The sequence below is a fragment of the Oryctolagus cuniculus genome, chromosome 8 (assembly GCF_964237555.1).
Source record: "Oryctolagus cuniculus chromosome 8, mOryCun1.1, whole genome shotgun sequence".
NCBI classification, from domain to species: Eukaryota; Metazoa; Chordata; class Mammalia; order Lagomorpha; family Leporidae; genus Oryctolagus; species Oryctolagus cuniculus.
Genome location: NC_091439.1, coordinates 48,811,388 through 48,836,283, shown reverse-complemented (window position 1 = coordinate 48,836,283; position 24,896 = coordinate 48,811,388). Strand labels below are relative to the sequence as shown.

The 24,896-nt window shown below is 35.3% G+C and overlaps 1 non-coding gene across 1 annotated transcript; it reads left to right on the top strand.

The window, feature by feature from the left end:
* Window positions 1-2,586: 2,586 nt before the first annotated feature.
* Window positions 2,587-2,718, top strand: LOC127483340 (small nucleolar RNA SNORA68). Its single transcript, XR_007909535.1, has one exon. It is a non-coding gene; the product is annotated as a small nucleolar RNA SNORA68 (small nucleolar RNA).
* The last annotated feature ends 22,178 nt before the right edge of the window (window positions 2,719-24,896 follow it).

The following is a 24,896-nucleotide window of genomic DNA, read 5'->3' as shown; positions in this document are numbered from 1 at the left end:
ATTGAACACACAAAAATCAATAGCATTGTTATAAACCATCAGTGCTCTGGATGATAGAGAACATATAAGATCTATTTTCCTTCAATGGTTATAGTCACCTATATTCCCACCAACAATGTACAAATGTTTCTTTCCCCCACCTCCTATCCCTGCCAACACTTAGCATTTGTGTTTTTGAAAGCATCCATTCTAACTAGAGTGAGGTAACATATCCTTGTGGTTTTGATCTGCATTTTCCTGGGATTTAGTGGTTTGAGAAAATTCTTATGCCCCTGTTGGCCATTTCTATGCCTTCCTTGAAAAATATCTATTTAGAACCATCATCCATTTTTAAATTAGATTTTTGCATATTTGCTAGTGATATGTTTGTTTCTAATATATGCTTTTTTTAAAGAATGTATTTATTTATTTACTTCATAGGTAGAATTACAGAAAGAAGATTTTTCATTTTTTGCTTCATTCATCAAATGGCTACAATGACCAGGTCTGGACCTGGACAAGGCCAGGGGCCAGAACTCCATCAAGATCTCCCTTCTGGGTGGTAGAGGGCCACATTCTGCCACTTTCCTGGGCACATCAGCAGGAGCTGGATCTGAAGCAGAGCTGCCAGCACTGAACCAGAACCCACAGGGGATGCTGAGGTTGCAGGCAAGGGTTTAACCTTGTGTGTCACAACAGTAACCCCTGGAGATATCTCATTTTAAATGTGCACTTAAAGAGTGATAAAATGAGCAGGGAGGAATACAGGAATAGTAAAAGGGCACAGATACACAGAAGAAAGATTTAGAAGTAGTTAGACATTTATACTCTTCCTATAAATTCTTGAATGTAAATCCCTTGTTGAATTTCATGCATGGCATTTTGGCAAGGGGAATTTGAGGAAACTATCTTAGAAATTAGGTTGCTTGCAACTGATGGTAGAATAAATGTCATCCAATAGCAGCTTTAAGCTTGAATATTTTAGGTGATTAAATTAAGTCACATCAATGTTGTGCATGGACACATCTGAGAAATTCCGATTCTGAGAATTCACTGTAAAACTAGTGTCAAAATAATTAATCACATTGGTAGAAATACTCTTTTGCATTGCCAAGCAATACTTAACTAACATAATTAATTCTGATTATTAGTATCACTATAAACATTTGGACTTGAGGTTTTATCTCACCAGTGTTGCAAATATTTACACAGCTGTGTTAGTCTTATCAAGTAAATATTCTAATACTAATGACATTGAATTTAAAGATGAGTAAGTCAACTTCTCCTTGTTGTGACTAAAAATCAAATGTGGAATAAGGGCACCCTTTTAATCCATCTGAATAAATAACTGTAAAATAAGGTGAGATGTGGTAATGCAGAAGAAAAATTCAAATCCAAGTACTGTCCTTTAATGTGATAGAACATGACCATTAGGAAGGTCACCCTCATTTCGTTTCATAATCTTTATAGAAAATTATTAGGAGCCATTGTTGATAACATTATGGCAATCTAAAGTTTGCTGCATTAACTCATTGTGGATGTTTAAAAAAGTACTGGAAGACAATGAATGCAGAATAAGAATTTGAAACTCAAGTGTCAATGACTACAGTAAGAGAATTGTGTTTAAATACAGAGGGAATGAAGAATAATTTTGATATTTTTGTTTATTTATAATATCATTCAGGAGAATTCTTGTACTGCATTTATAGTTGAAAAATTTAAATTGGATATTGATCTTAGTGTGGATTGTAGAAGATAGAAAATATGAAAAAATGACACACTGAAATTTCTGCTTTAAAGTAGGAAAAATGTGATGTGCCTTATCCTACTGAAAAGCAAAGACAGCTGGAAAAATATGGTGGAAAGACAAATCCTTTCTATGTAGATCAGAACTCAGGAGAAGAGAAATACATGTAATACATATAATACAAATACACACAGTCTACAATAATCCTACATCGTTGTAATAGTGAAAAATGAGAGTGGATACTTCCAAGGAAATCATAAAAGAAAGAATAGCTTTCAGGGTCAAATAATGAGTTTACCTTTTGCTGTATTGATTTTGCCTCAATATCAAGTGAAAGTGCACAGCGAGCAGTTGAAAATGATGGGCAAATCAGGAAACAGGTTAAGGCAAGGTTATGAAGTTACAGGTTTTCCTCATAGAAGAAATAATTTTAGTTGAAGATGGCCTGCCATTAGTTCTGGATAAATCAGTTACTGTTTGAAATTCTGAGTTAAATATCTGCCTGATCACTAGACAGAATCTGAAATTAGAAAGTTAAGGAACTCAGCAATAAATTCATAATGGCTTACGTCACAATAATGAAGTTTTTAAGTGGTTTTCTTTGCATTGGATTTTCAAATAGAAAAAGTGGCAAATTAAAGAAATTAAAGAATTAAATATTGCACCAATCTCTGCTTTAGGGTTTTGGTTGCTCTTGGATAAATTAGATAAGAAATTATGAAGAATAGCACAGTCTAGTCCCTCTTTGGGAATAAAACAATTCAATAATCTTTTAATAAAATAAAAAAAAAATCTGCCTGATTACTTGTGATACAGATATTTGCCAATGGAACTGCAACTCCTAAATTTTGTTCAAGTAAGATCCACTTTCAAACACATCATCTCTGTTGCCATGGCAGCTTTTTAAGCACAAGTGAGCATCACAAGCAGATCTTGCTGCCTTTGGGTGCTGTGGCTGTGCCCCTGGAAGTGAACCTAGAGATCCTACACCCTAGCTGGGAAGGAGTGGGGGCAGGGGGACAGACATCATCTCCAGATTGCCTGTATTGATGGTCTCCTTAGAAGAAATTGAGGTATGTCTGTTCTTGAGCAAACTGCTTTAGTGGGGGGGGGGGGGGGGGGACTTTTCTGGAGAAAGAAAGAGAAGCAAGTAAGATAAGAGAGGGAAAATATTAGCCAAAGACATGGTCACAGTTGATCTCAAAGGAGTCCTAAAGTATATATTGTCCCACAGAATTCCTCCCAAAATGGGTAAACATCTTTTTTCCTCTTGTTACCTTCTGTTGGTTATTGGTTCAGGCTGAACTACCTACTGGAGTTGGGGATCATAAATTCCCAGGCCTTAGTAGTTACCATGTATTTAAAAGAGACCAAGTCTGTCCACAGAGCTGAGGGTGCAGGTAGGATGAAACTGGCAGCTCCTAGCAGCCAACCGTCCCCAAGGTAAGATGTCTACCAGTTAGGTGAAAGGAATTCACCTGGAATTCAAACAGCATCTACTGTGCCTAAAATTAAATGTTTATAGAAGAAAGAGGACTTCAAATAAAGACTTTCCAAATCTGTTATTTCCACCTTCTCAGAGAAATTTAAGTATAAAGAGTGATTGTGGTTTTATATAAACCCATCCTCTAATGCAAGCAGTGCCTGTGCCTTGATAAGAAAGCATTTTCTTCCTTCTTCTTGTTAGATTTGGCTATACGAGACCTAGTTTGTCTTACACAAGATAGTTAACCAAGCAGATAACAACCAAGAAAGTACTTTAAAATGTTCAATTATGAAATATGTTTAATATTCATAAAAAGCTAAAATGATTATTTAATGAAGTGAGAACTCTAGCACTCCTATGTCTCTTTCTAAATATGATGCTTCCTTAACTTCCACTACTAAAGAAGTACTTTATTTTTCCAGTGCAGCCTTTATATTTACCTGTCCTTGCAATCCTTATAATATGATATAGGAAGTAGCGATAATAATGATATTGCACAATTAATTTTCTAATTTAATTCATCCTTGTGTCTCTCTTCATGCCTGAAATGGATGTGACTACAGCACAGAACTCATGGGCTTTTCTGCTGTAACTTACTAGATCACCTCCTTTATTCCCAACCCACTGCCCCCAGAATCCTACAATCTAGATGAGGGGGGTGGGAGAGGAAGGTAGGGAGGGAGGGAGAAAGAGGGAGAGGGAAAGGGAGAGACAGAGAGAGAGAGAGAGAGAGAGAGATCACTTATAGTAAGTTCCAAAGCAGTACAGAAAGAAGTCAAGACACTGGATTTGACCACTTGTTATAAACCATCCAACTCAGGGACACCTATGTGGAATATAAGTATAGGATTATGTAAATGAAAGGGAACATGGGAACATGGAGCTCCTGGCCCTCTCTGGATACATCACCTTCCCAGTTCTTCCACGTGTTTACCAAGTCAAAATTCCTCTCTATTTATAAAAGCATCGAATGTATTTGCCATACAAACAAATGAAAAAGGCTCCCTGGTGGTCTTTAATGTCATATATGTTTACTAAAACATCACATAAAATGTCAAGTTAGTCCTACCTGGAAAAAATAGACACCTTACTGATGTAATAAAATCAAATTTACCTTGGCAACTATACACATTTTGAGAATAGAAACCCAGTTTTCTGAGAAAGTAAAATATTCTATATGAAAAGCTTATTAGAACATTTAGTTGATAGATTAGTTCTACAACCTTTGTTCTTGTTTGTGAGAAGCATTTTATGCCTATGTTTCTAAAATCTATAAACCAATATTCTCATACCCAATTAAAATGAGCAAGACAGATTGGTTTTAGCACACAATTGCATTTTTATGGACTCTCATTTCTTCATAGACCACTTAGCTGTAAATAATCCATGCAAATGGCAATTAGACCTTTCCTGGTTTATGCATATAAACATAATGGTTATGCAAGTAACACAGAAATGTTTCAAGCAATTTTCTATATAAAATATGCATATATAAAACCATATGTTTGAAAGATCCGTTGAATGGTTCTGAAATGAACTACATGGGAATTCAGAATGGCAAATGCCTTTTTCTTGTGTAGATTCAGGTCAATAACCTCTACACATCGTAGCAAACAAGTTAAAAACCTGTTGAATATACTGTTGCTACTCTAAGTATTTTGTCTGGTGATGTATTAAATTTTTTTTCTTCTTCGTTATGGATGATATGTGGAAAAAATAAAGTAATATTTTATGGTGCAATTATAACTTTTAGGGAACTAGACACAATACTGTTATATAATTGAATGATCTTATTCAAATCATCTTTGATGTCCTTGATATTTTATGAAATGACCCTTATGTTAAATTTGTCTGATATTTCATCATGACCTGTCTCAGATAAGACTTTTTTCAATAGAATAACTATTTTTATTCAAGTAGCACAATGTTTATTGATAGATTCTAGTATATGAAATCATTGCGTGGCCATGACTTAATAAATTAAGTAGAACGTTTCAATACTATAATAAAAGGGCATAATTCAGATTCTCACGATTTGTTTCACACCAACAAAACCACTTCAAGAGCGTTAATAATATCTCAAAACTGAACAGTTTTGCCCAAGTAAGCCAAATTTCTTTTTAAAAGACTTGCACAGTTGCCCAGGCTCAAAGATATTAAAATCTACAATATAAAGCCCATAAGAGAGGTAGAAAAGCAAGCAATATAATATGATGGCAACAACCCTCAAGTGGAGGTGAAAATTTTTCTGACAACCCAATGGGTATTGAAATATTGCAATAAGTCAGTTATTGCTGAGCAAAACACATTTCTAGAGGACAAAATTTATGTTTTGTCCTTCTCCTAGGGTAATAACTAGAAGCCTATAATTTCTATTAATCACCTTAATGATGATGCTAACTTGTTTCCCAGTGCTGCCTTCTGCTTTGTTATGATACTATCTTTACATTTCTCATGAAGTCTTTGGGGGAAAACTATCCTGAAAAAATAAGCAAGATTTATCCTTTAGTTTTGCTTTTCAAAGGAGCATCGACATACAGGTCTGGGAAGATTTTATTACCAAATACAATTAACCACATAGGCACTGAGGCTACAGGGAGGGACTTCCTGATACAGGAGAGAAGGCAAAATGTACTGATCAAGGCAGATGAGTCTGGATATTTCTTAAAGAAAGATGAGCTTGTTTTCTTCTGTACTTTTTTTATTTTCTATAAAACAGATGGTGGGATATGAACTTGATGCCATAGAAGGAGGATATATTCAAAGTTTGATAAGATAAAAATGGGCATTCTGAGTATTTTTGAGAGTTTGGTGACTAGAAAAAAATAGTAGGAATCCTTATCAGAAATAATAAATTACACAAGGTATGTATCTCACATAAAATGCAAAGAGTGTGCAAAACTTATTTTTACTTCAAACTATTCTTTTCCTTGGGTATAATTATTGAATAGGAAGTGTTCTGCCTTCAATCATGAGAGAGATTATCGACCTGCCAATCAAGTGTAGGTAATGTAGAGCAGAGCAAGATAAAAAAGAAACCTTGTCTTTGTGTTGAGTAAAGTGGAGGGTAAGATAATGGTTGTGGTGAAGTTTAGAAAATTGTAGCACCAGTACATTAAGTGACCCAAAGTGCTGGAATAATATGTGGATTGGGGATAATAGAGTAGATGTCCTCTGGGCCAATTTAGTGGCACAGGATTTTAAACTACTACTTGAACACAGGCGTCTCATCAGGGAGTTGTTTCTAGCCCCAGCTGCTCTATCCCCTAGCCAACTTTATACTAACACACCTAATAAGCAGACAGAAGAAGACATTACATGTACTTGGGCCTCAGCCACATTTGTGGGAGACCTGAATGGAGTTCCTGGCTCCTGAATTTAGCCTGTTCCACCCAGTCTTCACTTCTGTAACCATTTGAAGAGGGAACCAGTGGATGGAAGACCTCTCTGTGTTGCTCTCTGTCTTTCTCTGTCTCTTCCTTCCACTACTCTCTTGTCATATTTTCTTTTAAACAGAAATTGATACAAAAGAGAGAGAGGGATACCTGATGAGTTTAGACTTTCACTGGCTTGTAAGAAGTTGGATTTAAGGAAGGCTTCCACCATAGCCAAACTGGTATGCATAATATACTGTACATAAAATATTTATAAAACTGTAGGGCTTATGTAGAATACTCAATTTTGTTCTGTAAAGCTAATAATTTTCATTTACTAGGCAGGGAATGCTTGTATAACTAGTCTTTCAAAAAGCCGTGAATAGTCAGTTTCCATAATGCAAGTTACTATGGCTTTTGCTGGAGGAATCAATCATGCTCATTTGACGCCAATGGGAGAAGATTTTCTGTAAGCCTATGATTTGTTTCATCCAGATTTTGCCCTGCTCATAGAATTCCATTTACTGATTTATCATTTCACTGTAATAAATCACAGATTTGATTATGATCAAATTCTGACTCCTATGATTCACTTTGTGAATTTCCAAGCCTAGGCATTTTCTGATGAAATCCTGGCACAATACATGAAATATTATTAATCCATAAACAACAATGAATTCACGTAATTTGAAGCAAAATTAATGGCAGTAGAAAACAACGTGATAAATGAAATAAGCCCAACACAGAAAGACAAGTACTGCATGCTTGTCTTCATGTGTGGAAGCTAATAAACTCAGGCTTGGGACTGGCGCTGTGGCACAGTGGGTTAAGACATTGTCTGTCTTGGCAGCATTCCATGTCAGTGCTGCTGGCTGCACTTCTGATGCAGCTCCCTGCTAATGCACCAGGGAAAGCAATGGAAGACGGCCCAATATTTGGGCTCTTGCTACCCATACGGGTACCCTGATGGGTGGCTCCTGGCATTTGCTTGGCCCAGCCCAGCCACTGTGGCCATTTGGACAGTGAACCAATTGATGGATGATCTCTTACACTTTTCTCTCTGTCTTTCAAATAAATACATAAAATCTTAAAAATAAAATCTCAATCTAGGAGCCAGCTCTGTGATCCAGTGGTTTAAGCCACCACTTGCAACACTTGCATCCCATATTAGAGTGCTGCACTTAAGTTTCAGCAGCTCTACTTCCCTTCGTTTCCTGCTAATGAGCCTGAGAAAGCAGCAGAAGATGGCCCACATACTTCACCCCAACCATTCACGCGGGAGCCCAGGAGTTCCTGTCTTCTAGCTCTGGCTTGGCGTCACAGACCTGGCTGTTGTGACCATTTGGGGAATGAGTCAGCAGTTAAAAAATCTCTCTCTCTCTCTCTCTCTCTCTCTGCCTATCAAATAAATGAATAGATTTCTAAAATGCACCAATACAAACATAGAATAGAAATTACCAGAGGCTTTTGGGGTCGGAGTGAATAGAGGGCATTGGATAATGGATACTAAATCAGAGTCTGATTGAAAAAATAAGTTCTAACACTACACAAAATACTGGGGTGACTATATTTCACAATAAGCTAGCATTATATATAGAAAGAATGAGCCACGAACCTCCAACCATAAAGAAATGTCCAAGAAGGAGTAATGTTGACTACTCTGATGTGATCAAGACACTTTGTATACAAATATGGAAATGTCGCACTGTGTCCTCCAAAATAGCTCCAGCCATTCTTGAAAATAAATAAAAAATTTATTAACCAAAGAATAAGCAATAGTTTCTTGTTTAATCACTGTATGCGTTTAAGGGTAAGCTCTGAAGCAAGGCTGTGTGGTATTTTAAACCAACTTTTACAAATTACTGTTCAAAACATATTTATATTAAAAAAAGATTTTTTTCTCTAAAATACACATGGAGTTTAATAAAGCCAACATTTCTACCTTGTATGATCATTTTTTTCTCTTCACTGTTATATTTAATCCATGCCATCTTCTAATTTTCAGATTATTTATTTATTTAAAATCAGAACTACAGAGAGAGAGGGAGACAGAGAGAAGAGATGTTCCATCTGCTTAGTCACTCCACAGATGGCTGCAAGACCAGAGCTGGGGCAGGCCAGTGCTAGTGTTCGGGAGTTTCATTGAGATCTCTGGCACAATTGTAGAGTATTTAAAAATCCTGGAGGCTCATTTATAGGTGGTCAGAAAAGAATTTCCAGAGAAAGAAATCTTTGAATTGCTATCTGAAAAACAAATTTGGGATGAGCATTTGGTTTGATGGTTAAAATGCTAAAATGCTACTTGGGGAGTGTGCAGCCCGTATAAAAGTGCTTGGGTTTGAGTTCCCAGCTTCACTCCAGTTTCCTGCTAACATGCACTGTGGGAGGCAGCAGGTGATGGTTTAATTGGTTATACCCCTGCCAATCATGTGCGTGACCTGTCTTGACTTCCTGGTTCCTGGTTTCAGACTATCCTTGTTTCAGTAATTGCAAGCATTTGGGGAGTGAACCAACAGTTGGGTGTTGTCTATCTCTCATTATCAGCCTCTCTCTGTCTTATCTATCTATCTATCTATCATCTATCTGTCTCTATCCATAGCATATATCTCTCTTCTATGGGTCCCTGCTTTCAAATAAGTTAAATGAATATTTTTTTAAATAATTGGGATGAGCCCATTTTTGTTGTTTGCTGTTTTGTTTTTTTGTTTTTCTTTCAGGAAAAAGAAGTTAACTTGGCATGTGCAAGGATATGAAATATGATTAGTATGGCTGTAAGATGGAGGTTGGGAGTGTGGCAATAACAGATGTTCTTTAGAGATTGTTCTTCATGTAGGTTAGGTTTTGCAGCCAGAATTGTACTCTTCAGGGTGTCTGTTCAGTACAGCACACTTTTATGATACAAGTTTTAATCATTTAAATGGATTTGCAATGCTTCCAAGTCTGTATATCAAAACTAATCCCCTAGTTTATTTTCACTGCTATTAAAAATTACAGGATTATCTTGCTATTTGTGGGTTACAGTCCGCTGGCACATACGATGTGTTCATAGTCATTTTTAGAAACATATAACACATGTAAGTGAATTTGCAATATTTCTAGGTCAGGCTGAATAACAAAACTAACCAAAGTTCAATGACCTTACAAAGATGTGATTTTTTTCACTTCTGTTACAACTTGGCAGCCAGGAATAATCTGCAGCTCCTCTATGCTACAGTTTGCTCACCCTAACTATCTTCTTCACTTACAAACACTGACTGAGGCCGGCGCCATGGCTCAATAGGCTAATCCTCCACCTTGAGGCGCCGGCACCCTCGGTTCTAGTCCCGGACAAGGAACCGGATTCTGTCCCGGTTGCCCCTCTTCCAGGCCAGCTCTCTGCTATGGCCCGGGAGCGCAGAGGAGGATGGCCCAAGTACTTGGGCCCTGCACCCACATGGGAGACCAGGAGAAGTACCTGGCTCCTGGCTTCAGATCAGCGCGATGCACCAGCCGCTGTGCGCTGGCCGCGGCGGCCATTGGAGGGTGAACCAACAGCAAAAGGAAGACCTTTCTCTCTGTCTCTCTCTCTCACTGTACACTTTGCCTGTCAAAAAAAAAAAAAAAAAACCAACAAAAACAAAACAAAAGAAAACAAAAAACACTGACAGAAAGAGCAGTGGTTAAAAATTGAAAAAAAAATCTGAAAAAGTAAGCAAGCAGGTAAAAATCTGATGAAAGCAATTATATTTATTATCTCTGTTCACAAGCAATTTGCCAATCATGTCAAGTGATTGAGCCTATCATTAAATCATGAAGCAAGCAATATCTTTCTGTTGGAGGAAGCTATGTAGTGACATCAGAAAGAAAGCTCAGTCCTCTTGTAGAAAAAAAGGTAAGAGGATTCCTTTTCCTGATTTCACAGATTAAATTTAATTTTTATGGATTATTCAATCATGGCACTCAATTTAGTTTGTATCAGAAATTATTAATTCTTTTTTTATTTTATTTATTCATTTTTTTGACAGGCAGAGTGGACAGTGAGAGAGAGAGAGGCAGAGAGATAGGTTTTCCTTTTCCATTGGTTCACCCCCCAATGGCCGCTGCACGCGGAGTGCTGTGGCCGGCGCACTGCGCTGATCCAAAGGCAGCAGCCAGGTACTTCTCCTGGTCTCCCATGTGGGTGCAGGGCCCAAGCACTTGGGCCATCCTTCACTGCACTTCCGGGCCACAGCAGAGAGCTGAACAGGAAGAGGAGTGACCAGGACAGAATTCGGCGCCCTGACTGGGACTAGAACCCGGTGTGCTGGCGCCACTGGTGGAGGATTACCCTATTGATCCGTGGTGCTGGCCAATATTAATTCTATCACTGTGATATGCATAATTTCATACCATGATAATATCTGCACATGGACTATTTGGAGACACCAGACTAATTTCAAGTATGTCAAAAGTACATATTCATGAAACACTAAAATTGCATAAATTCTGTTCATTTCATTGGGTTAATCTTACATAAATCTGACTATATTGCCATTAATTGCATCAGGAGCTCTATGCCAAAAAATTTATCTATGGGAAAAATATTGCTCAGAAGAGCAAAATATGAAAGTTATGTAACTTGTTATGATTAAAAATTGTTCAATGAAGTAAGACTGCGGGAATGGGAGAAAGATTACCTCAAAAACATTCATTATTTAAGAAAATGTAGAATATTCTCATAGAATGGAATACAGCATTTAGTTATTTTCAAGTTTTTCATCTAAAAATTAGATAGTAATCATACAAATTCTATAAGGTTTTATGTAAGTTAAAATCATTCAAATATGTAAAATATTTGAACTATTGTCTGGGACTAATAAATATTTAGCATCAACTCACACATTTTTAGTCATGAAAAATACATAAAACTTCAACTGAAAAACTACCCCAAACTTCCATGATTGTTTAGTATTCAATTAGCATCACTAAATACTTTTCTTTTAAATATAACTTTGTCTTTAAGCGCATACACTCTAGCATTAACACATTATGAGGCTTCGGGACATATTTGATATGAAATGCTGGGCATCTACAGGAAGAAAAGCCTTTTTGTCAGGATCCTAATAATGAAGTTAAAAATAGAAGACATAAAATATATGGTTTTTGTTGACTATATATAGTGTAAGTAAGAAATAAAATCAAATCTAGCTGTATAGAAGCAGAGAATGATGGAACAACAAAGAGAGGTAACAAATATAAGGAAAGATTTTCAGGGAAATTCAAGACATTAACAAGTGTAACATGGTGAGAGAAATTTATTACTTAATTTTAAGTAAATGTGCATTTATTTTTAAAAAATATTTAATTGATTCATTTAAGGCAGAGTTACAGAAAGAGGGAGAAACAGAGAGAGAATCTTCCATCCACCGGTTTACTCCCCAAATGGCCAAAACAGCTGGAGATGAGCCAATTGGAAGTCAGGAACCAGGAGCTTCTTCAAGATCTCCCATGTGGGTGCAGGGGCCCAAGGACTTGGGCCATCTTCTGCCACATTCCCAGGACACAGCAGCGAGCTGGATTGGAATAGTAGCAGCCGGGACCAGAATCTGCACTTATATGGGAGGCAGCGACTTGAACCTGCTGAGACAAAGCACTTACCCCACTATTTGTATTTCAATTTCCTTCCACTCTCCATCTTATTTATGATGTTATGGTCTTCACCAGACCAGAATAAAATCAAATCAGTTTCATTATGGCTCAAGACATATGATAGCTAAAGTAGAAAATTTAAACATTGATTCAAATGCGCCTTAATATTCATTATCAGAAGACTTCTGTATCTGGTAGCTATCTGGCTCAACTCTTGAGTGATCCTTCATCCAAAACTATCATTCCTAGAAGACAAGATTACTATTTTCTGTGACTGAGACATGCTATATTTTGATAAAATTAAATTCTAATATTTTCAAAATCATCATCTAGAGATATTTAGAAACATGGGTGGTTTTAAACCATTCTATTGCCATGAATTTCGTGAATGAGAAAGAATTTGGGGAATTATCCAATGACCTAAGATTGCCACTGCTAGAAAGCTTTTTATTGGTCCTCAAAAAATAGGTAATAGAATAGAAATGTTATTCAAGTAGCATATTTGCTCTCTTTATGTTTCTGCAATCATATTGTTTACATATGAAAATATTATGTTCAAAGGCATAGATAAAAAAAGTCAAGAAATTAAAAAAATTAAACAATGAAAAATTTTATACAGTCATTGCCCATGCTTAATCCAGCTTCTATTAATTGAACATAACAATATCATTTGAATTTTCCAAGATATTTAAGTAGAGTTCTTCATTGCTTCTCAGCATTTTGGCTAAGATCAAGTGGATGTAGAGTTCTTTATTTGATAGCAAATATAACTGTGAAAGTGAATATGAAGAATAGTCTTGGCTGAACATCTAATTTCTGTCAGCCAATTTTATAATCTTGAAAAATTGGTAAAGATGATGTCAGAAAAAAACTAAACATAGATTTATGAAAAACAGAGAGAAAGTGAGCAAATTACACTGTAGCCATCACTTATCAAGTTGTTACATCTATATAAAATACTGTTTTGTAGGCACTTCTCTATTGCTTCAGTATTTAACTATCTAAGGAAGATTAATACAGGAAGAAAAACAAAACACAAATTGTACAAATGAAAATATTCAACCCTCAAAGATATTTTAAATAACCCACATTGAACTCATATATTTTTGCCTTTAAGAAGAAATAATATTTATCTTCCTAGAAAACAATTGTATAACAAGCAATGTTTCCCAATATATTATTTAAATGAAATTAATGTACTGAGCTGTAAAAAATGTACAAGTTATCATTTACCAATAAAGCATTTATTAAGGACAACAAATTAGATTTTCTTTAGAATAAGCAAAATGTATGTGTATCTTTTCATTTGATGCCATATGGTGTTTTGTCATTAACTAAACTTTTTTTCTATCACTAAAACAATGTATTTAGGTAAATAATCATTCTGGTGCACAGATTTTACCATTTAGAAAGCTATTTAAAAAAAAGATTTTTTTTCTAAGTTAGTTGTTAGAAACATATGGTAACAAAGGAAAATATGTACAATGTTAGATTTTACATTTTATGCAAAAAAAGAAATACATTTAAAGGGTAGACTTCAAAGTCATTTTAAATATCCTACTTTTTACTCATACAATTTTGCCTTCAAGAAGACATTAAGATAGACTGTGTTTTCCTAAAAAAAACACAGATATTAACATGTTGTTTAAGACAGATGTTGTCGCAGATGCTGAGAAAGATTTAGGATGTGTTGTGGCCAAGCAGTTCAGAAATTACTCTCTCACAGATGAGTAAGCATCTCATACCAAACACTGCTACAGCTTTGTGTGTCTGTGCAATAGATAATGAAAAACCATCTGTCCGTTGAAGTAATATGCCAAGAGCAACCCAACATGCTATTTGATTTCACCACACTTAAAAGTGGAACAACAAATAACATTTCTTAAGAGAGTTTGCTGTTCTGGCAATGTTTGAAACTAAAGTTGCCCTGAATACATCCACAAAATCAGTTGTGGAAATTATAAATTTTGCATGCCATAAAGAAAGAAAGCAATGACTAGTTTTGACCTAAACAGAAACAAAGTTAGTTTTGATTAAACTCTTTCAAATTTGTTTTTTTAATAGAGGCTGTATTTCTCAGAACAGTTTTATTATTACAGAAAATTGAGCAGAAAAGAGAGAGTCCATATATATTCTCTTTCTCCTGTCCTTACTGTTTCCTATTATTATTACTTTTCATTAGGGTGTTATAAATGTTGCAGATGAACCAATAATTTTATATATATATATATATATATATGTATACTTTTTTATATCATGATCCATTCATGTAACACATATCTATGTGTTTTACAAAATGCATAAGTATCATCTAATAACTTTTGCATTATCATCCAAAATGATAAATTACCATTACAGTATCATATACAATACATGTAAAGTTATTACTGTGAATAACCTCTGTAAATCACTGATTCGTCTCACTCCCTCAACCTCTTAAGACCTAGAAATCTTGGATAGTTTTTTGTCTCCACAACTCTGTCTTTTCTGGAATGTCACATACCATGTAATCTTAGAGTCGCAGTAAAACAAGGTGAGAGCTTTTAAAAAGCTTTAAAATATATTTACACCAAAATAACCTTATTTTTTTAGTTTTCCATAAACTTTAAGAGTTACACTTGTATGATTGAGGGAGGAAGTATTTTCAACAAATGCTGCTGGAAAATAGCAAAAATACGAATCTAGATACAGACATTTGGACCCTTCCCAAAACTAAGTCAAAGTAGGTTATAGAATTAAATGTAAAACCCAAAATTATAAAACAACTTTAAAGTAACATAGGAGAAATGTAAGTCACGTTAGAAATAGTGATAACATTTTAGACACAACAGCAAAAGGCATATGGATGCAAAAGGTTCATGAAAGCAGTACTTGATATTCTGGGCTTCATTGACACTAAAATATTCTGCTATGATAAGGACTATGTCAGAAAAATAAGAAGAAAAGCCACAGATTTGGAGTAGATATTTGCAAAAGATATATCTGATGAATGATTGCTCGTTAAAATATACAACAAACAAAGCTCAAAAATAAGAAACAAACAACTTGAATAAATAATAGGCCAAAGACTGCAACATCACCACACAGGGCAAATAAGCATATGAAACCATGTTCCATATCATATGTCATCAGGAAAATGTAAACTAAAAGAGCAGAACACTTCTGCACACATACAGAGTGACCAAAGTCCAAAACTATGGCTCTGTTGGTGAGGTCCTGGAGCATCGGGAATGCTTCATCACTGTAGCAATGGTGAAGCTATTTGGATGTTGATTTAGCAGTTCTTTTTAAAAATGCAATTTTACCATACAATCCTACAATATGACCTGTTGATATGTATTTAAAAGCATACTTGCACAAAATATGCACGGGGATGCTTATAGTCATTTTATTAATATTTGTAAAGCTTGGAAGAAAGCAATATGTCCTTAATAGAAAAATGCATAAATTAAATGTTATATATTCATCCAATGGAATATTATTGCACTAACAAAAATGAGGTATCACATCAAGAAAATACTTTGAGGAAACTTATTTGCATAATATTTAGTGAAAGAAGCGAATTATATGTATCTATACTGTAAACACCAATTATGTGACTATATAGAGAAGACAGAATTTTGGAGACAAAGGAAAACATCATGACTTCCAGGGACTGGGAGTTGGGAGAGGAACAAATAAGCAAAGTGTAGAGGAATGTTAGAGTAATGCAGTAATAATATAAAGTATAATGACAGATATATGTCAAAATAGATCTGTCCAATGCAATAGACTGCAAAGAATTAAGAGTAACCTTAAGCTAAACTATGAGCATTTGGATTATGAAGTATCAATGTAGGTTCAACACTTGTAACCAATACAGTACTCTAGTGGAGGATATTGTTAATGGGAAGGTGGTATAGTTCATATATGGGAAAAATACGCACTTTTCAAGTTTATTATGAATTTAAAACTTTTTTAAGCAAAAACTGGCAAGGATGTGGAGAAAAGGGTATCCTTGTATTCTTTTGGTGAGAATGTAAGTTAGCATTAACATTGTGGATAATATTATGGAAGCTCCTCCAAAATTGAAAAAAATAATATAATATATAGCAATCCCTCTACTAGTTATATATATATATATATATATATATATATATATATATCTCCAAGGTAAATTCAATCAGTATATAAAGAAGACATCTGAATTCATGTGTTTATGTAGCACTATTTGCAATAGCCAAGAGATGAAAGTGAGTTTAGTGCCAATCCAGTGATGAATGGAGAAAGAAAATGTTGCACACACACACACAAAGAAATACTATTCAAACATAAAAGCATGATTTTTTGTCATTTGAAACAATGTGAATGGAATTACATGTCACCATATTTTGTGAAGTAAGCTAAGCACAGAAAGAAAAGTACTGGGTGATTTCACTAATATTTCGAATCTAGAAAATTTCATCTCATAGAAGTTGGGAGTATAATGATGGTGCAAATAGACTTGGGAAGGTAGTGCAAAGAAAAAAATTGATTAATAGGTATTAAGTTACAGTGAGGAGTAACGGTTCCTGGTGTTTTATATCATAGTAGGGTGACTCTAGATAGCAATAATTCTCTTTATATTTTTTCTAAAAATCAAAAGCTACAGGGAAAGACATTGAATGTTTTACCATAAAGATATGACGAGTGTTTGAGAAGATAACTACGGTTCATACATTACATAAAGTATAAATATATTGAAATACCCATAAATATGTATATTTTTCATTCATTTTTAAAAATAACAAATAAATGTAAAAACCTGAAAAATCCAATTATTCATTGCTAGTATTTAAGAAAACAATTGAGTTCATTGATTGATCTTGCATTCTGCAATCTTCTGACAATTGCTTATTAGTTCCAGAAGTTATATTTTGTTGTTGTTGATTCTTTGGGATGTCCTGCATAGAAAATCATGCCATCTGTAAGAAATGGCAGTTTTTGTTTTACCAATTTGCATAGTTAACTTTAAGTCCTTTCATTATTTTATTACTATAAGTAAGACTTCTGGTACAATGTTGAATAGTTTACAATGTAGAAAATGTTAAAAAATTCATGCTCGATTTGTACATTTCTGGTAACTGAATTTCAACAAGTTGTGGAATCTCCCCTCTGGCATTAATTGGCTGACATTTATAAAAAATTGACAAAATGCTTTTCTTTCATTTATTAACATGATTTTATGATTTTTCCATTTAGTCTGTTGTTTTGGTGGATTACATGAATTGATTTTCAAATGTTCAAGTTTTTTCATACCCTAAATAAATATCACTTGATCTTAGTGTCTAATATTGTTATATATTTGTGAAATTTTTTAAAAAGAATAATTTTTTAATTTGAAATGTAGAGTGATAGGGTGGGAGGAGCAAGAGAAAAAAAAGAGAGGGGGAGAGAAAGAGAGACAGAGAGAGAGAGAGAGAGAGAGAGAGAATTTTCCATATGCTGGTCTACTCCCCAAATAGCTGCAATGACCAGATTTATCACATAGGTGGCAGCAGACCAAGTACTCGGAGACTCTTGTTGCTTTTCCAGACACATTAGCAGTGAGGTGTATCAGAACTGGATCATCTAAGACTTGAACCAGGATTCCAATATGGATGCCCACATCAAAGCAACAGCTTAACCTGCTGCACCAAAGTGCCTGTCCCCTATGAGAATATTCCTATCTGTGTCCATGAGATATGTGGCCTATAGTTGCTCCTCAGAGGATTTTCTTTTCTATTTTGAATTACGGTAATACTAATCTAACATAAAGAATTAAGAAGTATTCTTCTGTGTCTGTTCACTGGAGAAAGTTGAAAAACATTAGTATAATTTCTTATGAATGTTTGGTACATTCTCAGCTGAAAATTTCAGGGTCTGGTACTTTCTGTTGAGAAGTTTATTGACTATTGTTTTGTTTTATTGAATAGATATATGTCCATTACATTATTATACATCATTGTGTATGTTCTGTTAGACTGTTTCTTTCATTGAATTGATCTCTTTTAAAAAATATTTACTATTTTATTTATTTGAGAAGCATAGAAAGAGAGACAGACAGGCAAATAATTTTAAAACTTGAGTCACTAACTAAAAGCATGCATCAATAAGGTTGGACCAAGCGTACGCTAGGAACCAGGAACTCAATCCAGATCTCTCCCACATGGGTGATAGGAACTCAGTTGCTTGAGCCATCAATTCTGCCTCCTAATATGTGCATTAGCAGGAAGCTAGAATTCGGAGTGTATCTGGGACTCAAATGCAGATATGGATTTCAGACTCTTCAATTGGCATGTTAAACACCAGGCAAAGTTCTGCTCCAGAAATTGATCTATTTCTTCTAAACAATCAAATTTTCAGGATGAGAATTTTTGATAATATTCATTTATGATCTTTAATTTTCCACTTGATGGGTACTATTGCTTTCTTCTTCAATTCTGATGTTAATAATTTGTGTCTATATCCTTTTTTCTTGATTAGCATGGATAGCTGGTTATCAATTTTATTGATGAAAAACTGTTCTTTGAGAATTACGTATTAATCATTGCTTTCAATGTTGGGAAGGATATAAAGAAAAGTAAGCTAGAAGATTTTATTAAGCAATTTTAAGTTTTTAACTTATTTTCATTTTATTTCAAAGGCAAAGGAACAGAAAGAGATGCATAGACAGAACCATTGACAAAGAGAGAGGAGAGTGTCATTTTCCACCACTCCTTAAATGCTCATACCAGCCAGATCTGAGAGAGGCCAAAGTCTGGAGTCTAGAACTCAACTGTAATTATCCCACTGACACTAGGGAGCCTGATTCCATAGCATTATTTTCTGTTATTGCTTTTGCTGATATCCACTGCACCTGCTCAAAACCATCACTTAGTATGCCATTTTTATCATCTGAAGGGTTTGCACTGTACTCACATGACAGCCTGACTCAGTGGATCTGACGACACTCAAATTATGTCATGCAATTCCCAAAATAACAATGCTACTTGATATCCCCATTCAGATATTCAATCAGAATTAGGAATCAGTAGCATGCTGGAAATATCTTTTGGATTGTAAAGAGTTTTCTGCTGATGATAGCATAACCAGAATTTTATTCTGAGATCTGCTTACTGAGAATTTCTAGCAACACTTCATAGCATGTTTTTAGTACAAATGTCACCATATGGCCTCTGTCAAATCACATGGAACAGGAGTCAGAGGCAATTAAACTTAATTTGATGGCTTCTATGTCCACAGTGAAACTGGAAGATAATAAAAGTATTTGAAGAGATAATAAAAGCATTTGAAGATAACAAAAGTATTTGAAGAGGAAAATTTGAATCCAAAAAGAAAGGAGCCCATTAAACTTATATATTTCATTAAGAAACATACAGCAAGATTACCACAAAGAGTAGAAAGCTGTTATAACTTGAAATTGTCAACTTCTGCAGGAGATGATTTTCCACCTTTGCTGATTTTCTCCTAAAATATTTGTGTATTTGCATGCACTCATGATTGAGCTTAATAAAGGCTATTTTCAGGTAAGGGAAGGAGAGGAAATATGTCAACAGTATTTCAAAGGAATAAATTGATTTATGGAGCACTAGTCTATGCTAATTTTGAAATTTTAGATCAATGATTATATAAAGTAAGTATGTAAATTATATCACTGAGACTTATTTTTGCATCTCCAACATATTTAAATTTAATTTTGTAATGTAATATAATTTAATTATTTATCTAATAAATATATAAGATGTAAATATAAAGTTGGACTTGGAAATTATGAAAACACTTAACAATTTATGATTAAGATATTTGAGGAGCCTATATAAAAAAAATTTGTGGTTTCAATGTGAAACACAATAATTAAGTTTTGTGAATTAAAATGTGGGGCAATGATAAATGATTAGGTGCTCAGATGGTGCTTGATTACAGAAGAGTTGAAGGAAAGGTGTTAAGGATGAAGATTATCCAAAAGATTAATAAATGAAATAAATTGGGGTGCAGGGCCCAAGTTCTTGGGCCATCCTCCACTGCACTACCGGGCCACAGCAGAGAGCTGGCCTGGAAGAGGGGCAACCGGGACAGAATGAGGGGCAACCAGGACAGAATCTGGTGCCCCGACCGGGACTAGAACCCAGTGTGCTGGCACCACAAGGTGGAGGATTAGCCTACTGAGCCACCGCGCTGGCCATGTGTATAATAATTATCATAATGTTTTCACCAAATTCGTTGTGAAACCATATTCGTGTATTTGTGGAAATATTTCCCAACAACGCATAAACTAACAAACTAAGCATCCTAATTTGAAGTTTTTGTTTAATGAAAATATAAAGAAAGAAAGTATTTGAACTAGCTTGATTAATCTTATTTTTGTGTTCCTGATATACTTGATTTTAATTTTGTAGTATGTGAAAATGTGATTTGGTATTTCATAAATGATATTGTTCAACTTTTCATTGCTGGGCAGTTTGATAGGACTCATTTTAAAAGTAACCAACAACAGATTCTGGCGAGGATGTGGGGAAAAAGGGACACTAACCCACTGTTGGTGGGAATGCAAACTGGTCAAGCCACTATGGAAGTCAGTCTGGAGATTCCTCAGAAACCTGAAGATAACCCCACCGTTCGACCCAGTCATCCCACTCCTTGGAATTTACCCAAAGGAAATTAAATTGACAAACAAAAGGGCAGTCTGCACATTAATGTTTATTGCAGCTCAATTCACAATAGCTAAGACGTGGAACCAACCCAAATGCCCATCAACAGTAGACTGGATAAAGAAATTATGGGACATGTACTCTATAGAATACTATATAGCAGTCAAAAACAACGAAACCCAGTCATTTGCAACAAGATGGAGGAATTTGGAAAACATCATGCTGAGTGAAGTAAGCCAGTCCCAAAGGGACAAATACCATATGTTCTCCCTGATTGGCGACAACTAACTGAGCACCAAAGGGGAAACTTGTTGAAGTGAAATGGATACTATGAGAAACAGTGACTTGATCAGCTCTTGTCCTGACGGTTGATGTACAATGTAATACTTTATCCATTTTAGTATTTTTTTTTTGTTCTAGTACCATTGGTTGAACTCTGTAATTAACACACAATTATTCTTAGGTGTTTAAATTTTAACTAAAAAGTGATCCTTGTTAGGAATTTGGAAAACATTATGTTGAGTGAAATAAGCCAATCCCAAAGGGACAAATACCACTTGTTCTCCTTGATAGGTGACAACTAACTGAGCACCAAAAAGGAAACCTGTTATAGTGAAATGAACACTATGAGAAATGGTGATTTGATCAGCCCTCACCCTGACTGTTGATGAGCAACTTGATATGTTATCCCTTTAGTATTTTTGTGTTTGTTCTACTTAATACTTTTCGTTGAATACTGTAATCAATACACAATTCTTCTTAAGTGCTGAAACTTAACTGAAAAGTGATCGATGTTAAATATAAGAGTGGGAATAAGAGAGGGAAGAGATGTGCAATTCGGGACATGCTCAAGCTGACTTACCTCAAACAGTAGAGTTAGAAACATACTAGGGGATTCAAATTCAATCCCATCAAGGTATCATGTACCAATGCCATCTCACTAGTCCCAGTGATCAATTTCTGTTCACAATTGATCGTAATGATAGGACTAAGAAGGAAAGGGATCACATAAACAAGAATAGTGTCTGCAAATACTAGCTGATAGAATCAAAAAGGGAGAGAATGGTCCAACATGGGAAGTGAGATACACAGCAGACCCATAGAATGTCAAATGTCCTAACAGCACTCTGGCCTCAGAATTCGCCCTTAAGGCATGTGGATCCGGCTGAAATGTCCATGAGAGTATTTCAGGCATGGAAAGCCAAGACACTCTGGGGAAAAAAAGAAAAACCTAAATGAAAGATCTCCGCGCGTGAGAACTCAGTGGAAAGAACAGGTCTTCAAAGAAGGAGGTACCTTTCTCTGAAGGGAGGAGAGAACTTCCACTTTGACCATGGCCTTGTCTAAAAATTATCAGAGTCAGTGAACTCAGGGGGCTTCCATAGCTCATGACAAGAGCCTAGGGTGATTACTGACGCCATAAACAAGAGTGTCAATTTGTTAAGTCAACAACAGGAGTCACTGTGCACTTACTCCTCATGTAGGATCTTTGTCCTTAGTGTGCTGTACATTGTGATTGAATGCTATTACTAGTACTCAAACAGTATTTTTCACTTTATGTTTCTGTGTGGGAGCAAACTGTTGAAATCTTTACTTAATGTATGCTAAACTGATCTTCTGTATATAAAGAGAATCGAAAATGAGTCCTCATGTGAATGGAAGGGGAGAGGGAGTGGGAAAGGGGAGGGTTGCGGGTGGGAGGGACGTTATGGGGGGGAAGCCATTGTAATCAATATTCTATACTTTGGAAATTTATATTCATTAAATAAAAGTTAAAAAAATAAAAAAGAAACATATTCTGAGAAAAAAAAAGTAATTATGGAGACATTCAATATTTAAAATAATGAAAGAAGAACACATATCTTTCTCAGATTATGATGGATTTTTGGATTATTTCACTGCACAGTAGTACAAATTGTACATGAAGTTTTACAATTGTCTTTCTCATAAGAAAATTACAGTGTTTAATGGACTAGTTGAGTAGGTAAATCATTGATTAGCATGTCTGTTATATCACTGTTATAAAAATGTGTATTATTATGTAAAACTTTTATAATTCATTTTATTTATATCCAAACTTAAAGTACATTTTAGCATGTAAATGATTTTGCTTTCACAGTATGATTGTAGTTAAGTTTTATTATACTAGATACAAGTTTGTGTTATTAACTTCATTGTATTTGAGGATATACTGCTAAGGATTCTTTCTGAGAACTGTGTCCTTTGGTGACTGCATATTTCTGTGAGCATTATATCATGTCCTGATACAAACCTAAATGTTGTAGGTGAATTAATCAATGTGGCACCTGCAAATCGCAGATGTATTTGGCTGTTCCCAGTGTAACATGACTTACTGTTTTATAGTAATTATCAAATGTAGGATTATAGTGTAAAATAATAAAATACATAGTATAATAAATACGTAAGCCAGTGGTGAAATAGTCATTTTATCACTGTCAATGTTATATGCTATATGTACATATTTGAATACACTATAATTTTTTCAGATTTTTATCTATTCATCTGAGAGTCAGAGAGTGATGCACATAGAGAGAGTGCTCCCAACAGCTGACTCAATGCCCAAGTATCCAAAATAGCTGGCAGTTGTGGAGTTATGAATAAACGAGGTGGGAACATAATTCAGATCTTACATGTGCGTGGCAGAAAACATTGCATGATCCATCATGGCTGCCTTCTAGGGTCCATAAAAGCTGGAAGCTAGCATCAGTAGCTAGATCTGGGTAATAAACCTAGGCATATTGATATTGGCCATGGGGACTGTAACCATCAGCTCTGCCTTGGGGCCAAATGCCCGCCCTTTATGCTATAGTTTTATACACTAGCAGTGGAGTAGGTTTGCTTATATATCAGCATTACCAGATATAAGTAAGCAACGCATTGAGCTCAGATGTTATCATGACTATTGAGTCATTAGATGATGGAAAGATTTCAATGTCATTATCCATCTTGAGGCCATCAGTATATTTGCAGCCTGTTAACTGAAATGTTGTTATGCAGTGCATGAGCATATGTTACAAAATTTTCAAATTTCCACTGTTCACTATTGCACATTTGTTCTTGCAATGGGTTGAATGCTGCTGTGCCTTTCCCTCGATTTCATATTTTGGAATCATAATTCTCAATGTCATAGCAATAGGAGGTGTGGTTTTGGGAGGAAATTTGGTCATGAGCATAGAACCTAATGATAAGATTAGGAACCTTATAAGAAGATATACTAGGAGGTACCAAGATGGCAAAATAGAGAAGGGACTAGAAGGACTACTTAGTGAAATAATCACAGAAAACTCCCCTAACTTAGAGAAAAAAAGAAATGTCCAAGTACAGGAAGCGCATAGAACTCCTAACAGATATGAACAGAAAAGATCTTCACCATGACACAAGTAATAAAACTTTTCACAGTAAAGCATAAAGAAAAGATTCTAAAATGTGTACGAGAGAAATGCCAGATTCAGAGGATCTCCAATTAGATGGGCAGCTGACTTTTCATCAGAAACCCTATAGGCTAAAAGAGAATGACCAGATATAGTCTAAATCTATTTTATTTATTTATTTGAAAGTCAGAGTCACACAGAGAGAAAAGGAGAGGCAGAGAGAGAGAGAGAGGTATTCCATCCATTGATTCACTCCTCAATTGGCTGCAATGGCCAGAGCTGTGTTGATCTGAAACCAGGAACCAGCAGTTTCTTCCAGGTCTCCCATGTGGGGGCAGGGGCCCAAGGACTTGGGCCATTTCCTACAGCTTTTCCAGGCTATAGCAGAGATCTGGATCAGAAGTGGAGAGCCTGGACATGAACTGGCATGACTGGGATGCTGGCATTGCAGGCAGCAGCTTTACCTACTACACCACAGCATCGGCCCAAAGTCTAAATATTAAGAGAAAAAACTGTCAACCTGGAATATTGTACCCTATAGAGCACTCATTTATAAATTAAGGTGAAATAAAGACCCTTTGTAACAAACAGAAATTTAAAAAATGTCACCACTTATCCAGTTCTATTAAAGATGCTTAAGGATGTGCTACTCACAAAAACACA